General features: G+C 36.0%; 2 long non-coding RNA genes across 2 annotated transcripts in view; one reads left to right on the forward strand and one right to left on the reverse strand.

The window, feature by feature from the left end:
- The window catches only part of LOC142225539 (uncharacterized), an 801,202-nt gene that overhangs the window by 631,556 nt on the left and 147,758 nt on the right, over window positions 1-21,888 (reverse strand). The window lies entirely within an intron of this gene.
- LOC142223138 (uncharacterized) lies at window positions 19,232-19,611 on the forward strand. The gene is made up of 2 exons (XR_012718597.1): window positions 19,232-19,429; window positions 19,492-19,611. It is a non-coding gene; the product is annotated as an uncharacterized LOC142223138 (long non-coding RNA).

Here is a 21,888-nt window from a genome sequence, read left to right on the forward strand (position 1 = left end):
CCCATGCAACATCGTATGGTGACGGAGGTTGCATTCCCGACACGCGGTGAGGACTGGGCAGTCTGGAGCCAAATGACTGCGCGCCAAGCAGTTACGGCAGTAGCTGCGCCTCTCGACTGTCTCATACCGCTGGTAAGGGGTCTGTCTGCGGAAGAAGGCGCATGACCTTATCGGATGGTCGTCCTGGCATAGACCGCAAGCGTACTGCCAGTGTGCAGGTCGGTGTCGACGATTGGGGCGAGAGGGTCCATTTGGTGATGGGTCGCGAACTGGTAATACTCCGGCCATTTCTGTAACAAAAGTTTTGTGAGTACCGTGTTTTTTGATGAATTTGTGATATGCTAGTCAGTCCGCAAATAGTTTTACTATCTTCGTTATGGGTCGGCTGAGCATACCGCTAGCGGTTCTAATGTCTACTACTCGAATATTTTTGTCAGCGCCTTCGTAGGTTTTGACAACCCTCCCTAGTTTCCATTCATTTGAAGGTAAGTGATCATCTTTTTTAATAACTAAATCATTTATGGCAAGGTTTTGTTGTGGGTATTTCCATTTGTATCTACGGTGTAATTCATTCAAATATTCCGATTTCCATCTTTGACAAAAATTCTGAGAAATAACTTTTAATCGTGTCCACCGATTTATTAATGTCACATCCCCACCAGAAATATCGGGTTCTGCCGGGGTCAACAATGGAGAACCTATCAGAAAATGTCCTGGGGTCAAAGGCTCTAAGTCTGAAGGGTCATCACTGGTTGGACTAATCGGACGTGAATTACGACAAGCCTCTATGCGGGCTAAAATAGTTGATAATTCTTCAAACGTAAAATTCATTTTTGGCATTGTTTTACGAAGGTGGGTCTTGAACGATTTAACCCCCGCCTCCCACAGACCTCCCATATGGGGAGCCCCTGGAGGAATAAATTTCCATTCTAAATTTTGATGCGTGTGTCTTTGAATAGTATTGTCTTGAATTGATTTCATAAATGCGATCCTATCTTTTTTAATAAGTTCCGCGGCACCTATAAAGTTTTTCCCATTATCCGAGAATATTTTTTCCGGACTCCCTCTTCTGCCTATAAAACGATCTAAAGCAGCTATGAAGGATTGGGTCGACAAACCACTAGTAGCTTCTAAGTGAATTGCGCGAGTCGAAAAACAAACAAATATACAAACATAACCTTTAGTAATAAGACAAGCACGGGCAGTCAAACTTTTTATCCCAAAGGGTCCAGCAAAATCTACCCCCGTATTTTGAAAGGGTCTAGATAACATAATGCGTTCTGGTGGCAGGGATGCCATGATTTGAGTTTGGGTCCGGTGTCGATGTATAGAACATATCCGACAATTGTGAATAACCTTTTTCACTAATTGTTTCACACGAAAAATCCAGAATTCCGATCGAATGACACGGATCATTAGTTGATTGCCACCGTGCATTGTGACTTTATGAACAAATTCTACAAATAAAAGAGCAAACCGCGAGTCGTATGGGATTAAGATAGGATGGCGTTCGCTATATGTAAGAGCCGGAGATTGAACTAAACGACCGTTTGATCTAAGCACTCCTTTTGAGTCGATAAATGGGTTAAACGATAAAATGCTACTGTTTGGCGAGAGTCGCTTCTTTTGAGTCAAAGCTAAATATTCTTCAGCAAAATAATGTTTTTGAGTAACGATGATTAGACGCGTTTTTATATCATTGAGTTCAGATGAGGATATATCCTCCGACGCAATCCGAGACCGATTTGAACCTGTATTCCGCCAAAACCGCATTACATACGATAGCACTCGATAAGCGCGTGATAAAGACGAGAAACTGGTCAAAGGGTCTTCAAAAACAGTTGTCGCGAAAACTTTAACTTGTTTAGCTTCAAGATTCGTATCTGCGTTGAGTTGAGTTTTGGGCCACCGATCTCTGGGCAATTTCAACCATTCCGGCCCCGTCCACCACAAATGATGTTCTTTTAACTCATCTGGTGAACAACCACGACTCGCGATATCGGCTGGGTTCGATTCAGAGTCCACGTGATTCCAGTTTTCATTACCGACGCTTTCTAAAATTTCGGAAACCCGATTTCCAACAAAAGTGCTCCAAGAACACGGCGGTTTACGAAGCCACGCTAAAACTATGGTGGAGTCAGTCCAGAAATGTGTCGTAAATTGCGTTATTTGTAGATTTGGAATAATTGCGTTAGCTAACTTTGATAACATAACCGCTCCGCATAACTCTAATCTCGGTGGAGAAATTTTCTTTATTGGAGCCACACGAGTTTTGGCTGCTAAAAGAAAAGTGTCTACTTGGTTTCCGATTTCTACTCGAATATAAAGCGTTGCAGCGTACGCGCTTTCCGACGCGTCACAGAAACCGTGTATTTCGACCGCGCTTGAGGGTTAAAATCGAATCCATCTTGGTACAGATATAGTATTAATAATCGGGCTATTTTTCACAAAATTTCTCCAATTCATAGTGGTTACGGGTCTTAATGTGTCATCCCACCCTATTTTATCTAACCAGACTTGCTGCATCTCTAATTTGGCAAATATAATGATCGGAGCAAGCCAGCCGCAAGGGTCGAAAAATTTGGCAATTGTCGATAGAACTTCGCGTTTAGTGAAAAGTTCTCTTTCTTCAACAGTTGACGCCTTAAATGAAAAAGTATCGGTCGCTACATTCCATCGAATGCCTAGGGTCTTAGTAGACGATCCTTCAGACAGATCTAACCAATTGACAGGCAATAATAAATCAGGATGTAGATCATTTAATAGACGTGGGTCGTTAGAGGTCCATTTCCTCAACTCGAAACCAGCAGAGTCTAAAACAGATGTTAATTGTTTTCTAGCGGCGAGGGTATCTTCAATCGTGTGTCCGCCCGCTAATACATCATCAACGTATAAGTTTTCTTTGATTATTTTTGAGCCCAAAGGGTATGAGTCTTGTACATCTTCAGCTAATTGAAGCAGGGTTCTTATTGCCAAAAACGGTGCGCAATTTACGCCAAAAGTGACGGTTAACAATTCGAAATTTTCCACTGGGCCATTTTCGGAGAATCGGAAAAGTATTCTTTGAAACGAAGCTTGATTTGGGTCTATTAATATCTGCCGATACATTTTTGTAACATCGGCGTTGAAAACGTATTTGAAAAAACGCCATTTTAAAATTTGTAACACCAAATCCTGTTGGTGTTACAATTTTTTATTTGAAGTAGGGCTTGATGCATTAAATACCACTCTAAGTTTGGTGGTCGTTCTATCTGGTTTAATAACTGCGTGGTGCGGTAAATAGTAATGAGGGGTCTTGTAAATATTTTGTAGATCAACTTTCCGCATGTGTCCCAATTGAAGATATTCCCTAATAGCAGCGTCGTATTCCGCCTTTATATCAGGGGTCCTGGCCAATTTCTTCTCCATTCTGTGAAATTGTGCAAGTGCAATGTTTCGAGATGCACCAATTTCTGCACCACTTTTGAATGGTAGAGTTACTATGTATCTTCCCGCTTCATTACGTTTTGTCGTAGATTTGTAATTTGTTTCACAATAAATATCTTCAGCTGACCTCAAAATCTTTTTTGGGGTTTCTTCCATCTCCCAAAAACGTGTGATTATTTTTTCCAAAGATGAGGCACTGTGAAGAGCAATTTTCGTAGTTGTCTAAATATTTTGTTGAATGGGTCCCCCAACTATCCATCCAAATACAGTGTCTTGTGCCAATATTGAGCCAAAAGATTTCATAGGAACATCATGAGTGTATATGAATGGTCCTATATCAAGCCCGATGAGCATATCAACGGGTCGACTATCGAAGAACTGCGGATCGGCTAATCTAAGATGCCGGAACTCATCAAACAATGTTCGAACAAGAGTATGCATTGGTAAATTAGACGGAAGGATCTTTAACACGGGTGCCCAAACCTCTAATTCAAAAGTAGGGTCTATGCGTGAACAAACATTAAAAACACAAGCCTTTGTAGATGTCTCAGCAACTGTGTCACTCAAACCTGTGACGTGAACTAAATTTCTGACTGTGGGAAGTTGTAATCTGTTTTTGATTCTTTCAGAAATAAATGTCGATTGTGACCCAGGATCAATGATTGCCCTGGCGTCATATCTCTGTCCCTTTACTTTGATTTGAACGATAGCGGTAAACAAAAGTGTAGTTTCGGGTCGTGGAGTGGGTCTGTCTTCTTGCAACGTAAGAGTCGTTATACTAGGCGTTTCGTTAGTAGAAGTGGACTGTATACTAGATGAAATCGATGATTGAACTAGAGTGGAACAAGTGGCAGCACTTGCACTAGATTGTGCTCCACCTTGAACCTGATTAACAAATGTGTTGAGAGCGGCAGCACTTGTGCTAGGTTGTGCTCCGTCTCGTACTTGATGAACTAAAGTGTTGAGAGCAACAGCACTTGAACTAGATTGTGCTGCGTCTCGTGTGTGTGTTGTGTTGGTAGGGGTAGAGCCAACATTGCCCTTATGTAACAGACTGTGGTGTCGCTGATTACATTCCCTACAACTATAACGACTTTTGCATTCCCGAACTCCACGATCGGCCAATAAACAATTGTAGCAAAGATGATTTTGTTTTGTTATTTGTATTCTGTCATTGGGTGACCTCTCCAAAAATTTGGGACAGTTTCGCAACAAATGATTTGTCCGACAAATTGGACAAACGCTTTCATTTTGTTTGCGACTAGGATTATTAATATTTTTCGAATTATGGTTGGCTTGTGAATTACTATTGAGTCTTGAACCCGAAGGATTATGTCTCTGAGTGACATTTGTATGAAAACTATTAACGCGATTCCCCCTTCTATCATTATCCGATCTTGATTGATTATGTTTCGAATTTTGAATTTTAATATTCCCCACCGATTCCAAAGTTTTAAACTTGTGTGACAGAAAATCGTCTAATTTCTGCCAACTTGGAAGTGTCGAACAATCCTCTAAACTGTTTTCAAATTCTTCCAAAAATTAACGAGGTAATTTTGTTGAAACAAGGTATACTAATATCGGGTCCCATTTTCCCGTGTCTACTAGCAAAGACTCTAACGTTTGTGTACAAGTGTTAATTGTGCGTTGTAATTTTTGTATCGTTGACGCGTTTTCAACTGATACTGTAGGCAAATTAAACAGAATCCTAAGCTGTTCGTTAACTTGCATCCGTTTATTTTCGTATCTATTTTCTAAATTTCTCCATGCGATGTCGAAACCCTCATTAGTTAAGGGTACATTCGTAATAATTTCTCGCGCTTCTCCCGATGTTTTTTGAGTTAAATGGAATAATTTCTCGACTTTACTCAATCTTGGGTTATTAATGTAAATTGCAGAGAATAAATCTCTGAATGTAGGCCATTCGCTATACCCGCCCTTAAAAGTGTCGGTGTCGCATGGTGGTAATCGTAAATTTGGGGTCGAATTTGGGTCTACTGCCATATTTTGTGTCGTTAATGATTCCCTAGCTAATTTTTCCTGATTCTCCCGTTCCTGCCGCGCCAAGATCTGTGAGTTGATCGTACTTGATCGTACCTGTCTTATAGACGTCCATACCGTTTTTATAATGACCGCGAAGCTTATCCTTATCTATAGGAGTCCCTCCCTCAACTGGAACCCTATCTCGACAATTTACATAAGCCCGCCTAACTTGGTCCCATAAAGTATTTAGCTCCACTCGAGCCGCTTCCAACGCGTGTAAATCTTCGGTGGCCGCCTTAACAGATAAAACGCTTTCAACATCCACGAGATCATTCAAACAATTGACAAATTTTTCTTTCAAAGTTCTATCCATAATGTATTTTAAACTTTTTTGCACCGGTCAAAAAACTAAAATATATTAGAATTCGCGAAAGAATTAAAAAAAACTAGTTTTATTCAGAAAAAGCACGAATTTTCTACAATAAACTATTTCAAATCAAAATATTCTTTCAAACGGGACAAAACTTGTAGTGTCGAAAATATTTTCTAATCTAGAAAAAAAAGAGTCAAATTTAACAAAAAAAAAAAATTGGGTCAGTAGACAAAATGGGCCAAATTTACGTAAAAACAAAAAAATCCCAAAATTTTACGTGTACAAAAGAAATTCCAAAGAATTTCCCAAAAAAAGATCACAAAAAAAAATAAATGAAAAAAAATCCCCAAAACACAACAATTCAAAAAACAGAAAAGCAATATTATTTTTTAAAGCACGATGCTCAAAAAGATATGATTTTTAGCAATTTTGCAATACAATTAAACGAAATAAAACAAAAGCTGAAAAAAAAATTGTAAAAAAAAATGTGTCAAAAAATTTCAAAAACCAACTATCTCCTACCTTTTTTGTGGGTCAGAGGGTCGAATAGATAGATTGGCTTTGAAATAAGGGTTGATAAAAAAATATAATTATAGAATATAAAATAAATTGTTTTCTTCAAAAAAAATGTTTCAATTGTTGCCGATTGATTCAATAGTAAATTTATTTTTTCCAGGGTCCCTTTCTACGGTGTACGGGAAATAAAATGAATGATGAATTCCCAATTAAATAATTCCAAAATCCAAAAAATCAAAAAATCGATTTGATGAAAAAAATCCAAAATTTTTATGAATTGAATGAAAACAAAATAAAATAATTTTTTTGAGCAAATAATAAGATTTAAAAAAAATGTTTGTAATTTTTTCCAACAAGAAATTATGAAAAAATTTCTTTTAGTGTAGCCGCTTTTTTTTTCCAAAATTACTCGTCTTCCAGAAATTTCTTTTTCGCAAATTACGTAATAAAATGTGTGTCCAAAGTTCGGTGTCATGAGCATATCACAAATCCGGAGTTGTTTTTTTTACGGGTTATACAGAGTCTTTGCAACAACAAGCTCTCAACTATGAGCTCAGCAAAAACTGTTTACCAAAAATCCACAAAAAAATCAAAAAATAGGTACTCACTTTGAAGCTTTGTAAATTTGTATGTATGTGTGTAATTGGATGTATAAAAATGGCGTCTGCTTTCTGCCGCTGTGTTGTTGTGTCGCTTTGTAGTGCTGTTGAAGATTGTGTTGTGTCGCTAGGGACTGTTTGTGTCGTGAAAAACTGCAAATTTTATTGTTGGACAAAAATGTAGTTTTTTTTTTTTTAAACCGTTTTTACGGTTTTGTCCAAATTCACCAAAAATGTCCAAAGTTCAATGTTCAAAAATTATATATATATTTTTTTTTTACACGACCGAACCGATAATTGATTTTTGAAAAAAATGCACAAAAAACTTGGGTTAATTTTGTATGGGTCACTTATATGTAATTTTTTGACCAATTTTGCAAAAAACTGATTTTTTAAAATATCACAAATAAAAATTTTACTTAAGGCAAAAAATAAAGGAAATCACTTTTTCATTATTTTTTACAGTGTAAATCAGTTTTTCTTTGATTAATTGATCAAAAAATTACGAAAAAACACTTTTGTATGTTGGGTCATTAAATTTTTTGATTTCGAAAAAAACACTTTTTTTCTTAAAAATTCACTAATTTTTCAAAAAGTACACAATTTTTCGAAAAAAACACTTCAAAATTATTATTGTCCACAATTTTTCACTATATTGCAAACATTTTACTTAAATGGCATAACCTTTTATTTTTACAGTGTATCATTAATGTCATTACCCTTTTATTTTGTTTTCTCTCTATGCTTTATATGTTTGTATGTACGTGTGTGTGTTTGACTATTTTTTGGCTGTCCGCTTGTTGGTCAGTCAATGCATCACCAGATGTGTGGTCAATGTATGTTGTTGTTGTTTATTTTGTTTTGCATAGTGATACTTACATTTGAAGGGCATGGGCAATTTGAATGTTATTTGACTATTTGGTTTTTTTGTTGTTGTATTACACTAGGGTATTTGACATTAATATTACACTGGGTTATAATCACTTAATACTTTTATATTTTGTAATATACTACTACAGTTTTTTCTTCACTTGATAAAACGCACTAATGGGTCACTGGGTTTTTTAACTTGTACACTTAGAACAAAATCACAATACACTTGGAGAAAAAAAATTATATTATTTTTTTTTTCCAATTTTATTGTTTTTAATAATTTAAAAAACACTAATCCGGTTCGCAATGGACCAAAATGTTCGGGGTTGAACTGGTGAAGAGCTGGAAAGTGAAATAATTTTGCCTTCCGAAATCATTACACTTGACAAAATTTTTAGTTTTAAATTTTAAAGTTCAGGAATATTTATTTCAACTTATTTTTGTGTTTTTTGTAGTGTATTTTGACTTTAATTCTCATTTTAATTCATAATTTATTTTAGATTTAAGATTTTAATTAGATTTTAAGTTTTACAATTAGAAATAGAAATTATGTTCAAAAGAATGTAAATTTTAAGTGAATTCAAGGAAACGGTGTATTTAAGGGTGGTTTCAATTTAAATTCAACATGGGTTTGTGCAATATAGTTGTAAATAAAAACTAAGTGCAATTTCAATTCAAACTTTAGTGCAATATAGAATTAAGTAAAAATGAATGTATTTTGTGATGTGATTTTGTTCTGATGATTATGTTGATGGTGATTGTTGTTCGTGTCCGGCACTTTTCTTTTTGGGTTTATGAGGGGGAATGGGTTGATTTGATGTGTCTTTATGTGTCACTGTTCACTGATTGTCTTCACTAATTGTTTTCCTGTAAATGTTCTTTGTAAATTTAAATGTTCACAAACAATTCTATTTTATTTATTATATTTTATTTCAAATATTGTTCAAAAAATATCGTTCACTACACTTGTACTTATCGCGGGGGGGGGGGGGGGGAGATCGATAGCGCGCACGCGAGTTGATTGTCGGTTCAAGACTGGTTCATTGCCCTCTTGAGTGATGCTTAGAAGCATAAACAAAGCTTAGCGACAAAAATACAAGCATCGATCAAAGGGCAACTTTCCAGGTAAACAAATAGAAAAACAACCAGTAAGGAAAGTCTAAAGTCGGGCGGGGCCGACTATATTATACCCTGCACCACTTTGTAGATCTAAATTTTCGATACCATATCACATCCGTCAAATGTGTTTGGGGCTATATATAAAGGTTTGTCCCAAATACATACATTTAAATATCACTCGATCTGGAAGAATTTGATAGACTTCTACAAAATCTATAGACGCAAAATTTAAGTCGGCTAATGCACTAGGGTGGAACACAATGTTAGTAAAAACAAGTATATACAGCACTAAGTTCGGCCGGGCCGAATCTTAAATACCTACCACCATGAACCAAATATTAGGGTTTCCTTTGAAATTTCAGGAGGGCTTGAGGACATGAGGACACTTCCCGAAGATAAATTTAAAGATTTCACCTATGAGGACTATATCAGATTCTGGATTTATAAGAACCATTTTTGTTTGAGTTTTAGAGGAATCATTAACATATCTTGCAAGTGTGCAAGAAAATAACGTCTTGATTTGAAATCTTAAATCTGTAGAAGTAAAATCTGGAAATTTTACATTGAGTTTCAAGCAATTTTCATGATCAGTGCGCCTTCTACACCCTCAAGAAATGAAGTCGGTCTATATGGAGGCATTACCAAATGGACCGATAAAAACATAATCCGATACACGTTTTTGTGAGCCTAAAATACCAGAATATTTACAATTTCAAGCAAATCAAATAAAAACTACGGTTTCTAGCAACCCAAGGGGTTAGATCGGGAGATCGTTCTTATGGAAATACCTCTAGATTTCCAAATTCAGGCAAATAGGATAAAAACTTCGGATTCTAGAAGCCCAAGAAGTAAAATGGGGAAATATGGACCGATACTCACCATTTTCGGCACACCTCTTTATGGTCCTAAAATACCTCCAGATTTCCAATTTCAGACAAATTGAATAAAAACTACGGTTTCTATAAGCCAAAGACCCCAAATCGGGAGGTCGTTTTATATGGGGACCATCTCAAAACATGGACCGATACTCACAATTTTTGGCACACGTATTTGTGGTCCTACAATACCACTAGATTTCCAATTTCAGGTAAATTGAATAAAAACTGCGGTTTCTATAAGCCCAAGAAGTAAAATCGGGAGATCGGTCTATATGGGGGCTATACCAAAATATGGACCGATACTCACAATTTTTGGCACACGTATTTGTGGTCCTACAATACCTCTAGATTTCCAATTTCAGGTAAATTGAATAAAAACTGCGGTTTCTATAAGCCCAAGAAGTCAAATCGGGAGATCGGTCTATATGGGGGCTATACCAAAACATGGACCGATACTCACAATTTTTGGCACACGTATTTGTGGTCCTACAATACCTCTAGATTTCCAATTTCAGGTAAATTGAATAAAAACTGCGGTTTCTATAAGCCCAAGAATTAAAATCGGGAGATCGGTCTATATGGGGGCTATACCAAAACATGGACCGATACTCACCTTTTTTGGCACACCTCTTTATGGTCATAAAATACCTCTAGATTTCAAATTTCAGGCAAATTGGATAAAAACTACGATTTCTATAAGCCCAAGACCCAAAATCGGGAGGTCGGCTTATATGGGGACTATATAAAAACCTGGACCGATATAGCCCATCTTCGAACTTGACCTGCCTGCAGACAAAAGACGAGTTTGTGCAAAATTTCAGCACGATTGCTTCATTATTGAAGGCTGTAGCGTGATTACAACAGACAGACAGACAGACAGACAGACAGACAGACAGACAGACGGACAGACGGACATCGTTATATCGTCTTAGAATTTCTCCCTGATCAAGAATATATATACTTTATATAGTCGGAAAACGATATTTCGATGTGTTACAAACGGAATGACAAACTTATTATACCCCCGTCACCATTCTATGGTGGTGGGTATAAAAATATGGGAAACATTTAAATCTGAAGCAATTTTAAGGAAACTTTGCAAAAGTTTATTTATGATTTATCGCTCGATATATATGTATTAGAAGTTTAGGAAAATTAGAGTCATTTTTACAACTTTGCGACTAAGCAGTGGCGATTTTACAAGGAAATTGTTGGTATTTTGACCATTTTTGTCGAAATCAGAAAAACATATATATGGGAGCTATATCTAAATCTGAACCGATTTAAACCAAATTTGGCACGCATAGCAACAATGCTAATTATACTCTCTGTGCAAAATTTCAACTAAATCGGAGTTAAAAATTGGCCTCTGTGGTCATATGAGTGTAAATCGGGCGAAAGCTATATATGAGAGATATATCTAAATCTGAACCGATTTCAACCAAATTTGGCACGCATAGCTACAATGCTAATTCTACTCCCTGTGCAAAATGTCAACTAAATCGGAGCAAAAAATTGGCCTCTGTGGTCATATGAGTGTAAATCGGGCGAAAGCTATATATGGGAGATATATCCAAATCTGAACCGATTTCAACCAAATTTGGCACGCATAGTTACAATGCTAATTCTACTCCCTGTGCAAAATTTCAACCAAATCGGAGTTAAAAATTGGCCTCTTTAGGCAAATGAGTGTAAATCGGGCGAAAGCTATATATGAGAGCTATATCTAAATCTGAACCGATTTGGCTGGTATTTTGCAAGTTTTTCGAGACCCATAAAATATTCGGATGTACGGAATTTGAGGAAGATCGGTTGATATACACGCCAATTATGACCAGATCGGCGAAAAATATATATGGCAGCTATATCTAAATCGGAACCGATTTTTTCCAAAATCAAAAGGGATCGTCTTTGAGCCGAAACAGGACCCTATACCAAATTTTAGGACAATCGGACTAAAACTGCGAGCTGTACTTTGCACACAAAAATACATCAACAGACAGACAGACAGACAGACAGACAGACGGACAGACAGACGGACAGACAGACAGACGGACATCGCTAAATCGACTCAGAATTTAATTCTAAGCCGATCCGTATACTAAAAGGTTGGTCTATGATTACTCCTTCTTGGCGTTACATACAAATGCACAAACTTATTATACCCTGTACCACAGTAGTGGTGAAGGGTATAAAAAGGACATGACGATTAAAAAATTATTTTTGCCGCTATGCACAGTGTTTCCAAACGAGTTCAAGGAAACTTTGAACAATCTGATTTCGATCGACTTCAACTAAGGCCTCTCTTAACTCCCTCTTCGCACCAATAAAATTTGCCCCGTTATCGCTATAGAACTCAAGCGGGATTCCCAAATTAAAGTGATTCAATTCGTTTTTGCTCGCCAAACATCTTGCATCAATACCTTAACATACATTATAATGTGACCAATCACACCAAGGGGGTCATATATTGACATAACTAGTCTTAGCATCTCACGTTTAGTTGGTGTTTTTGTCAAAGAAAATAAATCGCTTTCTAAGAGCCATGGCGCAACTTTAAAGGTTATAACATCTTCTTGTGGTTCCCAGAAAACACCCAAAACTTTTTCGACTTGCGTCTCTTCTTTCAAATTTATACATTTAGCACCATTTGAAATCATTGATGGAATCGCTTCTTTCACTACGCCGCTATTGGTAACCCAATTTCTGATATTAAACCCCGCTTGGCGATGTATATATCACACCTCTGTTATTAATCGGATAGCATCTGCTGGATTCTCAACCGAATCTAGCAGGTCATCAACGTAATGGTTCTGTTTGATTGATTTGGCTGCCAGGGGAAACTTAGTTTTAAATTTATACGCATTTAGATTTTTAATGTATTGTGACATGTTGCCCCAAATATTATAATATCCATTACATACACATCAGGTTCTCTATTTTGATCACAATCTCTCCAGAGAAACCGTTGGACGTCCCGATCCTCTGCTCGTATGTGGACCTGATGGAACATCTCTTCAATATTGCCGCAAATAGTCACAGCGTTCTGTCGAAATTTAAAAAGAACAGCTGGAAGAGATGCCATCAGGTCCGATCCTTTCAGCAAAAAAGGATTCAAAGATAAGCCACCCGATTTTGCCGCATCGTCCCAAACCACTCGCGACTTTCCATGCTTATTTTTATTAAAAACCGCAAATATGGGCAAATACCAAATCTTTCTATCAACTCTATCACGCTCCGGCTTACTCAATTTCCTTATGCAGCCTTTCGACAAATAAGTAGATATAGTATTTCTAAAAATATGATATAGGTCAACATTTTGACTCAATTTTCTTTCTAAGCAAATCAATCGCCTTAAAGCCATATCATAACTAGGCGGTAATTCAAAACTGTCATATTTCCACAGCAGTGGTACTTCATAATGTCCACTTTCGTTATATTTTGTAAATTTGTTTAGCAAACCTAAAGCACGCATTTCATTTTCAGCAATAAGGGGATCTTTTGTGCAGACACCAATACTCTCAAGAGAATAAAAACTTCTAACTAAATCATCTAAGTGTTCATCGTTATCTGCACAAGCGCATGCATTAAAGTTCAAAAAATGCTTACTTGTATTCTCAGGTTCAGCCATGGTTCCATAAATAAGCCAACCTAGCTTAGTTCGAACAGCAACAGGTTCATGTTGAGCCCCTTCACGAATTTGATTGGATAGTCCCAAATTAAAGTGATTCAGTCCAATTAGAAGTTTTGGGACAGCATCCACATAACTTTTTATGGACAATTGTCGCAAATGGCGATAACGCTGTGATAATTTTGTATAATCCAATGATTGTGCTGGCATATTTAATGATTCCACAGTGCATATATTTAATTTTACTCGACGACCGTTTTCCCCTGAAATTTCAATCATTATTTTCATTGAACTCTTTTCTTCTCTGCCCATACCTCCCGTCCAGCGCAAACATAAGGGATTTGGAACTCCCTCTAATTTCAGTTCGTTTGCAATAGATTTATCCATTAAGGTTATGGACGATCCTTCGTCAATAAAAGCGAAAGTCTCAATTACTTTATTTTTTCCGTACACTTGTATGGGAATTATTTTAAACAATATATTTTGTGCTTTTTCACAATGTGAATTATGTACTGCTTCTTCTCCTTCAATCACAATATGAGAATTGGTTACACATTCTTCATTTGCATTTGACGTTTCTCCGTTCTCCGTACTTACAACATGTGAGAAGCGATGCAATGAAGGATGGTGATAATATTGACAACCTTCTTTACCACACAATTTCTTCTTTCTGCATTACCCGCCATGGGTACACAAACAATATTTGCATAGCTTATTCGCTCTCACTAATTTCCATTTTTCACCACGGTCAACAGCTTGATATTTTGGGCAGTCGCTAACAGCTCTGCAATTTTTGTTGCACACACAACATCTATGCTCACCATTGTGGGAGTGGACATATGCTCTCTTGCTTGTTGTTGGTTTATCATTGCTGGTGGTGTTATGTTTAATACTGCTAGTGTTGTTGTATTTCTTAGTGGTGGGTTCTGATATTGAAATGGCTGTCAGTCCAATGTTAAAAAGCCAATTGTCAAATGCAGACAAATTCGGCTTCTTATTTTCTTTTACAAGCTACATCTTGAGCGTAGCCCATTGGTTGGCCGTAGAGTAAGCGGAGAACATCAATTACTCCTGGGACGTCCGAGGGGTGTACCAACATGTGCTGAACGCTATGAAGTGCGTCGGATTTCAATGATCTTTATAGCCGTATAAGGTTTTCAGCGTCTGTAAAACAGCAAGTGGCAGTAGAACACTCAAATGTTGATATAAAAAGTGGCCAGTCCTCGGGATTTCCCGAAAATATAGGCAACTCTTTTGGTACAGATTGCCTGTCACTATTGCTAAATTGATGAAGCTGTGTATTAGTTAAGTATTGTGAATTGTTCGTATAAGCATTCATTGTAGATGAAATTGGTGCATTATTTTGAAATGTTTGTTCACCTGGTAAGTTACCGGTTAATGTATTTTCAATTAATGGCACAGAAGAGTTATAGTACCCAACTGAAGGTATGTTGGAGAATGTGACAGCAGCAGGTGGGTGTGAGGAGGGCTGAGTGTATATATGGGATTGTCTTTGGTTACCACTATTGGAGGTGGCCGAAGATACAGCAGCGGTTGTTATTGGTGGGTATGGATTATTGTGAGTAGAAGGGCTATGATTGATATCCAAATTTTGAGTGGTTTGATGTGCATCACAGTCTGTGTTGTTGTTGTTGATATTATTTTGTTCTGCTAGCCTTGTGGGCAACTCGAGATACGACGTTTCTTTAGGCAGAGATTCTTCGTGAGGTACAGAAGTAGTTATATTTGCTACTTCAGAAAAACCCCTATTTTGTGCTTGGAAAGGAAGTTCGCTCAACCAATTTCGGACAGATTGAGACCTATTAGAAGAGGCACTCCTTATATCGTCAGCTTCTTCTAGAAGCTGATATTTTCTATTGAGGTATTCACGTTGTAATCGTGCTTGCTCTTCGTTTAATGCTCGTTCTTCCTCCAAGCGCTGTAGCTGTCATTGAATATTACGCAAATGAGAATGTTGAGCAGTGATGCCAGGAAGTTTTTTGAAAATTCCCTACGCGGCTCCTAAAAAATCCCTTTTTTTCCCTACGCCCAAAACTTTTTTCCCTACATTTTTCCCTACGATACTAAATTCAAACAAATTGGGCAAGAAAATGACAAATATTTTATATTGAATTCAATTTCTTTAAAATTAATAGTCAGGGATTATATCCTTCAATAAAGGACCAAATGTTCAATAATATGAATATTGCCATTTTTATTCGGATTTGGAATATTGCAACATCATTGCTCATTTTTAACGCTACCAACATTTTTCTTGTGGACTTTAATGGCCGCGTGTTTCTCCATGTCAGATTTCTACAATTTACGAACTTTCCACAAGCAACGCATTGGTATTTAAAATCGTAATTTTCGACCGCCTCTAGCCAACGCTTTAATTCAACAATGAGCCAATTTGGTCAAAAAGGCTATTTTCTAAATTTTGTTGGAATGGTTTTATTTTCTTCACTAGACGACATTTTTCTAAAACATTAAAAACTGTTGTGAATGTAACAGTTGTAAAACAGTTTTTGAAGATATTCCGGAATAAAAATTCTACATTTACTATTTTTATGTTAGCCTCATACAAATGCAGGCCGGTATAATGTCCAAGTCATTCAAACTACATATTATTACAATACTTATTCGAGCTTATTGGACAAGTTCTTTTCAGTAATAGTACTAATTCCCTTAATCTTCTTGTCCAATAGGCTCGAATAAGTATTGTAATAATATTTAATCCTACATTTATGAACACGAATCCGCGTATGCACTGCAAGTGATCTTTGTATTAGAAGCCATCACCTGTTTATGAACCTTAATGGAAGCGTTCATTCCTGCAAATGAAATCTATTTACGCATTTGTAATTAAATACCAATGCAAAACATCTTTTAACGTTACCGCTGAACTTTTCTAAATAAAATCATTACAATAACTTCGTTAACGGTGAATTGCGTATTCCATTCGTTGAAGCTTTGACTACTATATATTTTGGATATTCAAATATCTGGAATATTAAGGAAAAGTACTCTTCTTGTTGCAAAATGTAGTAAACTCTGGAAATTGGAAAAATTCCCTACATTTGTAGAAAAAATTAAAAATCTGTCCTTTTTTCCCTACAGATATAATTTTAGGAAAAAATCCCTACAAAAAAGGATTTTTCCCTACACATGGCATCACTGATGTTGAGATTGAATCGAACGGTTGCTAGCAATGCTATTGGCATGCAAAAATTGGTCCACATCGGTCCATAATTGTATATATACGGCCTCAAACTCCCATGCAAAAATTGGCCGATATCGGTCCATAATTATATATAGGCCCTATATAAATCGATCCCAAGATTTGACCTCCGGAGCCCCTTGGAAGAGCAAAATTCTTCCCATTCGGTTGAAATTTGGTACGTGATGTTAGTATATGGTATCCAACAACCATGCAGGAATTGGTTCCTATCATTCCATAATTATATATAGCTCCCATGTGGTGGTAGTATATGATATTTAACAACTATGCCAAAAGTGGTCCATATTAGTCCATAATCATATATAGCCCCCCATATAAACCGATCCCGAGATTTGGTTTTGGAGCCTCTTGGAGGAGCAAATTTCATCCGATTGAGTTGAAATTTGGTATATTGTTCCCAATCACAGAAAAATTGGTCCATATCAAGTTCATAATTGTATATAGCCCCCATATAAGCGATCCCCATATTTCAATTCTGGCTCTCTACGTACCGTGCAAAAAGTGCATATCGATTCGTAATTATTTGTAGACTTAACTATACATAATTTTTTGTCTACTATATACCACGTATGGACTAACTCACAATTTAGAAAACGATGTTAAGAAGTTTTAACATACCACAACCCAATTAATTCGATTGTGAATGACAGTCTTTCGTAGAAGTTTTTACACAATCCACGGTAGAGGGTACAAAAGATTCGGCCTGGCCGAACTTACGGTCGTATATACTTGTTATACCCTGCGCCACACTGTGGAACAGGGTATTATAAGTTAGTGCATATGTTTGCAACACCCAGAAGGAGACGAGATAGACACATGGTGTCTTTGGCAAAAATGCTCAGGGTGGACTCTTGAGTCGATATAGCGATGTCCGTCTGTCCGTCAACATATTTTTGTAATCAAAGTCTAGGTCGCATTTTTAGTCCAATCGACTTCAACTTTGGCACAAGTATGTGTTTTGGCTCAGAATAGATCCCTATTGATTTTGGAAGAAATCGGTTCAGATTAAGATATAGCTCCCATATATATTTCGCCCGATATGGACTTATATGGCCGCAGAAGCCAGAGTTTTACCCTAATTTGCTTAAAATTTTGCACAAGAAGAACAATTAGTACTAGAGTCAAGTGTGCCAAATTTTATTGAAATCGGTTCAGATTTAGATATAGCTTCCATATATATCTTTCGCCCGATATGGACTAATACGGTCCCAGCAGCTAGAGTTTTACCCCAATTTGGTTGACATTTTGCCCTAGGAGTACAATTAGTAGTGTAGTCAAGTATGCCAAATTTTATTGAAATCGGTTCAGATTTAGATATAGCTCCCATATATAGCTTTCGCCAGATTTACACTTATATGACCACAGAGGCCAATTTTTTGCTCCGATTTAGTTGAAATTTTGCACAGGGTGTAGAATTAGCATTGTAGCTATGCGTGCCAAATTTGGTTGAAATCGGTTCAGATTTAGATATAGCTCCCATATATAGCTTTCGCCAGATTTACACTCATATGACCACAGAGGCCAATTTTTTGCTCCGATTTAGTTGAAATTTAGGACAGGGAGTAGAATTAGCATTGTAGCTATGGGTGCCAAATTTGGTTGAAATCGGTTCAGATTTAGATATAGCTCCCATATATAGCTTTCGCCAGATTTACACTCATATGACCACAGAGGCCAATTTTTTGCTCCGATTTAGTTGAAATTTTGCACAGGGTGTAGAATTAGCATTGTAGCTATGCGTGCCAAATTTGGTTGAAATCGGTTCAGATTTAGATATAGCTCCCATATATATGTTTTCTGATTTCGACAAAAATGGTCAAAATACCAACATTTTCCTTGTAAAACCGCAACTGCTTAGTCGAAAAGTTGTAAAAATGACCCTAATTTTCCTAAACTTCTAATACATATATAACGAGCGATAAATCATAAATAAACTTTTGCGAAGTTTCCTTAAAATTGCTTCAGATTTAAATGTTTCCCATACACCCAGAAAAAAGTGCCTTCGAAACTAAAGGAAAAATTTTTCATCAACATAGTTTATCCATTTTATTTCCATTAAGGTAAATTTTTGTGAGAAATAATAAAATTTACTTGTTTCAGTAAAAAAATCCTAAACTGTAAGCAGTTAGGAATAGTTCATTAACTAGAATAAGGCATGGAATTTTACTCATACTGTTTTCTTCACTGGGTATAAGAATTTCCTACTGAACAAGAAAATTTTATTAACCGATAACAAAGCATTCGTAAAAATAAACAAAAAACGAACTAAAACCAAGTTTCCTCAAAATTAGTAAAATGTCTTATAAAATGATAATTGCGACTTCCTTTATAATAGAAACTTTTCATATATACGAACAACACTTGGCTTAGAAAAATATTTTAGTTCATTCGTACTAAGAAGTTTGCAATCCTTTCAAAACGTAAGGAAAAAAACTTGTTAGAATATAGGAAATTTTCCTATATTTCTATTGTCTACATGTAATCGATACCTGTCATCGTAATCGATGTGTTTGCGCGTGGGTGTAATCGATATATTTGCGCGTGGTTTGTTTTTTTAGTTGGAATCGCGTTGTTGTGGTATACTGAGAGATTGTTAAAAAATAATATGGTAAAATAATATAATAAATAGCAATTAAAATATATACAATATTTGTTATTTTAAATTAGTGAGAAAATCTTTCGTTTTTTGAAAATAAATCTATCAATGTCGTGATGGTGTATAAAGGAAGAAAACACCAGCAGAATAATTACCCTTTCATTTGTCTTCATTTTGGAATCTTCAAATATCAGGTAATATTCAGTGACGCTAACCTTTTGTAACAAAAATGTTTTATCATTTTTTATATTTGTAGGTATTGAAATTGTAAAAGGAGGACAAAATCGTTAGGAAGCAACTTATTAAAAGTGAAAAGTACAAGAAGAAGATGAAAAAGTGCGTTTTACAGTTGATAATATCACATGGAAATTGGAAATAGTGGAATAATAAACTAATATTTCAAGGACAGTCAATGCTGTTGATACTTAATAAATATATTCAATATATTAATAAAACATGTCTTTTATTGAAGATAAAATTGCTTATATAAATAAATAAAATTGTATTTAAAAACGAAGGCAAGCAGTTCTAATTATGAAGTAAAAGTTTTACCACAAATATGTAAGATTTGTCCAAATGAATGAAAAAATTTCAATAAAATCATTCCATATATGAATTCAAATCAGTTAAATTTTTTCATTCTGTAGTATAGTGGTACATAAATATAGGAAAATGTTAACTAATATATGGAATGCATTATACCTAATTTCTACGAAAATCACATCGTTCAAACAAGTAAAAATGTCTTTGGCGCTATACGAAGTTCAACTTTCTTCACAATGAGTTCATTTTAACTTAAAGAAGTGGTCACTTTTTTTTGGGTGTATTTATACCCTGCGCCACACTGTGGAACAGGGTATTATAAGTTAGTGCATATGTTTGTAACACCCAGAAGGAGACGAGATAGACACATGGTGTCTTTGGCAATAATGCTCAGGGTTGGTCCCCGATAATATAACCATCGATATAACCATGTCCGTCTGTCCGTCCGTCTGTCTGTGAACACATTTTTGTGATCAAAGTCTAGGTCGCAATTTAAGTCCAATCGCCTTCAAATTTGGCACATGTTCCTAATTTGGGTCAGAATAGAACCCTATTGATTTTGGAAGAAATCGGTTCAGATTTTGATATAGCTCCCATATATATCTTTCTCCCGATATGCACTTATATGGACCCAGAAGCCAGAGTTTTATCCCGATTTGCTTGGAATTTTGCACAAAGAGTACAATTGGTAGTATAGTCAAGTGTGCAAAATTGGATTGAAATCGGTTCAGATTTAGATGTAGCTCCCATATATATCTTTCGCCCGATGTGGACTTATATGGCCCCAGAAGCCAGATTTTTGGCCGAATTTAGTTGAAATTTTGCACTAGGAGTACAATTAGTAGTATAGTCAAGTGTGCAAAATTTGATTGAAATCGGTTCAGATTTAGATATAGCTCCCATATATATCTTTCGCCCGATATGGACTAATATGGTCCTAAAAGCCAGAGTTTTGGCCCAATTTGGTTGAAATTTTGCACAAGGAGTAGATTTAGCATTGTAGCTATGAGTGCCAAATTTGGTTGAAATCGATTCAGATTTAGATATAGCTCCCATATATACATTTCGCCCGAAATGCACTTATATGGACCCAGAAGCCAGAGTTTTATCCCGATTAGCTTTTTGCACAAGGAGTACAATTGGTAGTATAGTCATGTGTGCCAAATTTGATTGAAATCGGTTCAGATTTAGATATAGCTTCCATATATATTTTTCGCCCGATATTGACTTATATGGCCCCAGAAGCCAGAGTTTTGGCCCAATTTGGTTGAAATTTTGCGCTAGGAGTACAATTAGTAATATAGTTATGTGTGCCAAATTTGATTGAAATCGCTTTAGATTTAGATATAGCTCCCATATATATGTTTTTCTGATTTCGACAAAAATGGTCAAAATTCCAACATTTTCCTTGTAAAACCGCCACTGCTTAGTCGAAAAGTTATAAAAATGACTCTAATTTTCCTTAACATCTAATACATATATCGAGTGATAAATCATAAATAAAATTTTGCGAAGTTTCCTTAAAATTGCTTCAGATTTAAATGTTTCCCGTATTTATACCCTGCGCCACACTGTGGAACAGGGTATTATAAGATAGTGCATACACCCTCACAAAAAATCGCTTCTGTAACATATACTCCCGAACATATTTTGCTTCAAGCATATACATTTTTGGGTATTGCCCAAACATTTATATGTTTGATCTCTTCCAATATATAATATGTTTGAAAGCATATTGGTCTAAACAATATATGTTTGGGTAGTCTAAGTTCCAAACATTTTGTATTTTTGCATCCAAATTCAATAATGTTGCCTTCCAAAAAACAATATGTTATTATGTGAACATATAATATGTTTGGAAGCATTTTGCACCCAAAAATATTATACTCTTAAAAAAATTCTCCCAAACAATATTGTGCTCAAAATTTTATTTATTTATTTATATATTTACAATCATAATGAATTATGAAAATAAACAGGTAATATAGGTGCTAACAACATAGGTTTTCGACCTGAATGCTCAAAATTTTGTTTCTGCCTAATTGTATATTCCCCCACATCTTTCTCACTTCCACGAGATTATTTAGTTCTTAGCACCTTTTTCTGTAAT

The sequence above is a fragment of the Haematobia irritans genome, chromosome 2, assembly GCF_050003625.1.
Source record: "Haematobia irritans isolate KBUSLIRL chromosome 2, ASM5000362v1, whole genome shotgun sequence".
NCBI lineage: Eukaryota > Metazoa > Arthropoda > Insecta > Diptera > Muscidae > Haematobia > Haematobia irritans.